The sequence below is a fragment of the Orycteropus afer genome, unplaced genomic scaffold (genome assembly GCF_000298275.1).
Source record: "Orycteropus afer afer isolate SDZICR_OR568_19922 unplaced genomic scaffold, OryAfe1.0 scaffold00786, whole genome shotgun sequence".
Taxonomy (NCBI): domain Eukaryota; kingdom Metazoa; phylum Chordata; class Mammalia; order Tubulidentata; family Orycteropodidae; genus Orycteropus; species Orycteropus afer.
Genome location: NW_006922373.1, coordinates 273,610 through 280,142, shown reverse-complemented (window position 1 = coordinate 280,142; position 6,533 = coordinate 273,610). Strand labels below are relative to the sequence as shown.

The 6,533-nt window shown below is 42.6% G+C and overlaps 1 non-coding gene across 1 annotated transcript; it reads right to left on the bottom strand.

Moving 5' to 3' along the window:
• Positions 1 to 5,139: 5,139 nt before the first annotated feature.
• On the bottom strand, positions 5,140 to 5,272 carry LOC122151833. Its single transcript, XR_006164290.1, has one exon. It is a non-coding gene; the product is annotated as a U11 spliceosomal RNA (small nuclear RNA).
• Between the last annotated feature and the right edge of the window lie 1,261 nt (positions 5,273 to 6,533).

Sequence of the window (6,533 nt, the reverse complement as noted above, 5' to 3'; positions counted from 1 at the left end):
CATGTAATCACACAGGAACAGTAACCAAAAAAAGAAAAAAAAAGGAAGAAAAAAAAAACCCCTGCAATATCTGGGGAGAGGGCAAAAAGAGAAAAAAGGTAGAGCATGAAAATAATGAAGGAAAAAAATGGGAAGAATGTAAAAAGAAAAGAAACGGGGTTAACCACAAGAAAGAGAGAAAAAAAAAAAATGCAACCAGGAACAGGAAAAAGAAAAAAAAGCTGCAAACTAGAACCTGGGAGGGGAAGAATAAAGAATAATAGTAAAAGGGACAAGAGTAATAATAATAGTAGTATTTTTAAAACAAACAAACTAAAAAACAAAAAAAAGACAAAAAAAAAATCGGGTAGGGCAGGGCAGGGTACCCAGGCTCCGTCTAAGCACATAGACTGGGATGGAATTCCTGCCAGCCCAGAAAGTGGGTGGGAGTGAGGGATGGCCGCACCTCTGTTCACCAAGAGGGTGTGGGGTGGGGAATGTTGCACCTTTCCAGTTGTCCAGGTCTGGAATGTCCTTGGGGTTCCCAGCAAGTGGAACCTGTTCTTAAGTCCCTGGAATCTGGGAGAACACTGTCACTTTAAATATCCAAAATTGTCGAGTCACTTGTAAACATTCAAAATGGCTGCGCCCTCTGGACAGACAAAAGTCCACGGCTTTGCCCACCTTCCTCTTCGTTGCTTCTCCTTTTATTCACCAGCCACCACAGCAGTCCTCCATGCAGTCCCTGGCTAGCAGGGCTGATTTTTAGGTTAATTCCTAGGTCCTACCACCACTCGGCAACATCCAAGCTGTCTGTGCTTTCAGATCGCTGCCAGACTGCAGCTCCGTATGTCTCCTTTTTTGGTATTTTCATGCAAATTCTGCTAGTTGGAGTTTAGTCCACTTCTATATCCTTCACTTCAAGGCTCAGGGGTCCAGGATTATCTTCTGTATCTATGTTAATTGGTTCCCCTTTTCTTTGTTGAAGAGGGTCTGTGCAGTCTTTCTGCCTATTCTGCCATCTTACTGGAACTCAACCACATGATTCTTGATCAGGACATGGACCTGGCTGCACTTTCAAACCTGAGCCCCATTTTCTTTTCAAGTGACTTGAAACACATGTAAGATTTTCAAAATTCACCCCTTGTAACCTGCTGTGTCTCACTAAAAATAATGCATTCCACCAGTCTTGCTTAGCCAAAACCCATTGTCTTATTGTTAAGATTATGCAGTATCGACAGTATTCAAAATGTATTCATGCCTTGCTCGTTATGGTTACCAGAGAACTCTAGAGGTTTCATCTCTCCCCTTTAGGGCATTTGAGTCATTCCTCATCTTGAAAAACTTTGGGGGCGACGGGCTGTGGGGCTCTCTTCTACTTTGGTTTATTGTGTGTGACCTCAAGTCCTGATCAAAATTTAAAAATTAATCAAGATTAAAAAATTAAAATCCTTTAATTTGCTTTATCAAGACATGTTTCTGGAAACCCCAGGTGGTGTGAACTGTTAACATGCTCCGCTGCTAACCAAAAGGTTGGAAATTCAAGTCTTCCCAAAGGTGCCTCAGAAGAAAGGCCTGGAGATCTACTTCTGAAAAATCAGACACTGAAACCCTGTGGAGCACAGCTCTGCTCTGACCCACGTGAAGGTGTCACGAGTGAGAGTCCACTCAACAGCAGCTGATTTTTATTTTTTTTTTCCTACCTTCAGGTACATCCAGAACCTGCCACATCTCACCTGGATCTGAGCCATCATCTTCTCTCACCTACTTTACAGCACTAGCCTCCTAACAGACCCTCTGCTTCCCAGGCCTCCAATAGTCATCTCTCAACAGAGCAGCCAAGTGATTATTTTAAAATGAAAGTGAGATTCTGGCCCCAGTGCTTAAAGCTCTTCACTGGCTCTCACAAACTCAGAATAATAGCTGTAATCCTTGCAAGGGGCCCACAAGCCCTGCCACGACCTGCACCTTATCTCTCTGACCTCATCTCCTCCCATGCTTCCCTCAAGACCTCACTCCAGCCACCCTGGCTCCTCCTGTCCCTGGAGCAGGCCAAGCACACTCCAGCCTTGGGCCTTGGCACCCACGGCTCCCTCTGCCCATCACTCTTCCCTCAGATATCTGCTTAGCTAATGCTCTCACAAAGTCCCTGGTTGGTGTAAATGGTTATCACACTGGGCTGCAACAAAAAGCTTGGAGGTTTGAGTCCACTAGAAAGACCTGGCCATTTACTTCCAAAAAAAAATCAGCCATTGAAAATCCTGTGGAGCACAATTCTACTCTGATACACAGGGGTTCACCAGGAGTCTGAATGGACTCAACAGCAACGGTCATTGTTGAATGCTTTCATCTCCTGCAAGACTTTGCTCCATTGTCATCTTCTTAATGAGTCCTTCCACCACCACCCTACTTAAAATTTCAGCCCATTCTACTACTCTCTTCTCCCCCCTTCCACTCCAACATTCTCAATCCTCCTTCCCTTCACTTACTACCTTTCTTCTTTTTCTTTTTTCCCCTTAGCACTTATCACCTTTTAACATACGGTAACCACTTACTTATTGACTGTGTTCACCGTTTATTATGTATCTGCATCACTAGAACATAAACTCTTCTAGGACAGGAACTGTTATCTGTTCACTGATGTATTCCAAATACCTGGCATAGCATTGCTACATAGCAGCCTTTCAGTAAATACCTGCTGAAATTGGTTAGTGCTCAGGCCATAACAATTGGTAAAGAATTTGAATTTATCACCTGAAAATATCCTAAAAAGTATCTTTTAAAAGACAGCCACAAGGAATCCAAAACCAAAAACCAAACTCACTGCCATCAAGTCATAGCAACCCCTCATTGGGTTTCTGAGTGGCTGGTGGGTTTGAATTAGAAATTGCTGAATTGGTGTAGGTTTATTTACGTGAATTTTCACCACATACACACACACAAACACACACACAAAAAAGACAGAGGAAAAATAATAAAGTACATTCTGGGGAAACAATTGCAGTTAGCAAGTATTACAAAGTCAAAATGACTACACATGAACTCCTCCCAGTACCATCAGCCCATTCCATCCACAACCCCTGAATTACCACACTAGAAGAGGCTTGGCTTGGCTGTTTTAGAAAGGGCTGTTCCTTTCTTCAATTGTTCACAAATTCATTTCAAAATCAGAGCCTCCTGTATTTTCAAATCTTGACTTTCTTGAACCATAGATCTCTAAGTTTTTCTCCGAAGTTTCTAATTGTCTTTTTGTTTTCTTGTTCGCAGATGTGTGCCTTCAGCCCATTTAGGGCTCCAACATTCAGTTGTCAAGTAACACAGCTGTTACATAGCAATTCCTTACCCTCAGTCCTCCCTTATTGTGTCTATTTTTTTTTCTTACATCCCCTTTCTTGCTATTCTTTTCATTTTGCTGGAGTGCATCCAACAAGTCAAATTAAACATTGTTCCAGAAAGCAAGCACAAGTTGTAACCTTCCTGAGTCCTGTTCATCTCTTATTTTGCTACGTTTAGAATCTTGTTCATGTTTATCACCCCGGTGACTGCAGATGCTACCAGAGAGGTCAGCCCTTGCAGCCACAACTTTCCTTATATGTTGCCCAAGCTCCCGCTGCATCCCCAAAGCTGCCTCCCGAAAACTGCCTCCCCCTGCATGATGTCTATGAAACACACAGAAACTATTGACATCGACTCTCCCAGATCCATATACTCTTTGTGAGAGCCTAACTGGGCAACATTTCCTTCTAATATGGTCTCCATGAGTCAGAGCTGACAAGATGGCAACTAACAACAACACGCTTGTAAGAAGTGAACAAATGAAACACTGTGTCCTCACATGTTATGCACTGGTCAGAGTATCTTGCCTTGAAAGCCTATTGTGAAGGGTTTTATAAAATAAATCACCTTTGACAAGGTTGTAGTCACTTCTTGGTCACAGCCAGCTACCCAGAGGGACAAAGTAGTTGAACCTGTTGGCTCAGGACCATAGTCACAGGGGACATCAAGCTCAGTTGGCATAACATACTACACAAAACATTGTTCCACCTCCTACTTTGGCGAGTAGCAACTGGGATCTTAAAAGCTTGCAAGCAGCCATCTAGATGCAATGATGGGTCTCTCCTCAACCAGAGTAAAGAAGAATGAAGAAAACCAAAGATTAATGGAAACAATCCTTGTGACTGGTACACCATGTGATCCTCAGCCTAAACAACTATGAGACCAGAAGAACTAGATAGTACCTCGCTACCATTGTCAACAGCTCAGAGGGGGATCTATGTAGGAGATCCTGGATAGAGAGGGAGAACAGTGTGGAAGAAAACTAAAAATCATTTGGAGAAAAAAAAAAGGAGATCAGGTTTGCTGGTCTGATAGAGCATAGCGGAAACACTGAAACTATGGTCCCTAGCTGCCCTTCAGGTCTGGAACTGAACCCTCACCTGTGGCTTCCAGCCAAATGAAAAACAGGCATAAGAGTTGAGCATATACCTGAGGTAGATACATTCCTTGGAGAGAGGAATCATGGGAGAAAGAAGGGCTGGGTTGGACACAGGGAAGAGGTAACTATCTGGAGGAAGCGGGAGGGGAAGTGTTGCACTGGGGTAAACTGTTAAGGTCATCAGACAACGTGTGTGTGTGTGTGTGTGTGTGTATGTGAACTGCTGTATGGAAAGTGAATTTGCTCTGTAAACTTTCACCCAAATCACAATACTAAATAAATAAATAAATAAATCACCTTTGATGTGTCACAGGGCTACCTGGATTCTTATACAGCAAATTTGCTTAGAGCACAGAATAAGAGAAGGAGCCAAAACATGGAATGTCACTGTTGCTTTCTGTCACCATTCAAGGAGGGAAAAGGCTGTAGGAAGACGACAGCTGAAAAGAAAATGAGTAAAAGAGTCAGAATTTCAGGAAGTGGGAGAAGATTTGAGAGAGAACCTGCAGGCAACACTCATGTCTTGGCTTTCAAATGGAACAAATGTCTGTTGTCTTGCCGCCAATGGTATATCAGCAGAATGGCATTTAGAGGGGACTCAGAAACAGGAGTTATGACCACTGTTTTCTGAATTAAGTTAGAACTCAGTACTATTGGGAGTCTCATAAAATATGAAGCAGTGATTTCAGTGGAGAAGAATTGAAAATTTTTTTTTCTTTTTTTTAAAGGGTGCCGGGACCAACGATCACCAGCTGCCCAAGGAACAAAAATTACGCTTCCGAATCTCTTGATGTCAATTCCGCATGTAGAGCAATAGGTATGCCCTATGTGGGCCACTTCACGACAGAAGCCCTTTTTTCGGGGGTTGAAATTTTTTGACAACAGAAATAGAAGTGATCAATCAGGCCCAGAAGGCCACAGCTTGTCCCTAGATTCCCTGCTTGCATTTTGGGAAATGCCTGCACCATCCACATCACACAGGAAACACCTTCAGAAGCAACAAAGACACAGGACAATTAGAAGCCTCCTTTGAGGCTGGCTGAATTAGCAAGGGCTCTTGTAACCTTGTTTGTTTTATTTTGTTGTTTGGCAGAGGCCTTGGCAACCCCAGGCTCGTAGCACCCTCTGCTGTTAAGGCGTGAAGGACGGTTCCCTGGATGTTGAGGGCCACCAACATGACTTTCACCCAAGACAGCTAAAGGATTCTGTCTGGAACAAGAAATAAATTATAAGAACAGAAGCAATTCAAAAGTTGTTTCCATGCAAAACTTCAGGATGAGTTAATATGACTATAACAGTCATGAAAAAGCACAAGTGTTTCACCAAAGCATTTTTTCAGCTTTTTCCAAGCTGACTGAAAATTCCCAATTCACCCAAACCAATGTTCTCAAAACCGGAAAAATATAGTTTTTCTAGCACCATTGGTGGCATACATGTAATACTGTCTCCATAGAAATCAATCCCAGATGAACAAAAGGGGGAAACAAACAGGCTTAGACTTAAATGTAGTGAGTTAGGGCCTCATCTTTTGGACCCCATGAAGAATAAACCCCTGGCTCCTCAGTTGCAGCATTATAATGGACATACTTGCTTGCCCTCCTGGAGGCAAAATTAGAGGCTACATGGCAACATGAAAATGGAAGGTTTTCTCTTCTATTTATAGCTTGTTAGTTTGATTCTTTTTCCTTGCCAAAAGCATCAGACAGCCTCAATATCCTTAAATGCCCTAGGTTCTAAAATTCCTTACTTCAACCCTAAGAGACGCTCACTTATAAAATAGAGAAGACATTGGTCATATAAAATTGGTGTGATCTTTTAAAGTAAATTAGTAGACATACTGCCAAGGGGTTACAGAACATAGTGGTTCAATGGATGGACTCAGGAGCCAGGCTGCTGGTCAAACACCTGCCCCACCATTTGTTAGCTGAGCTACCTCAGGTAAGTGTCTTATCTCTTTGTACCTCAGTATCCTCATCTGTAAAATGGGTATGGCGATAGGATCTATCTTATGGGGTTGTTATGAGAATTAAATGAGTTAATATTTATAATGATCATGCTTGGTAGAGGATCAGTGAAAGAGACGCTCAATGAGATGAACTAATACAGTGGCTACAACCAT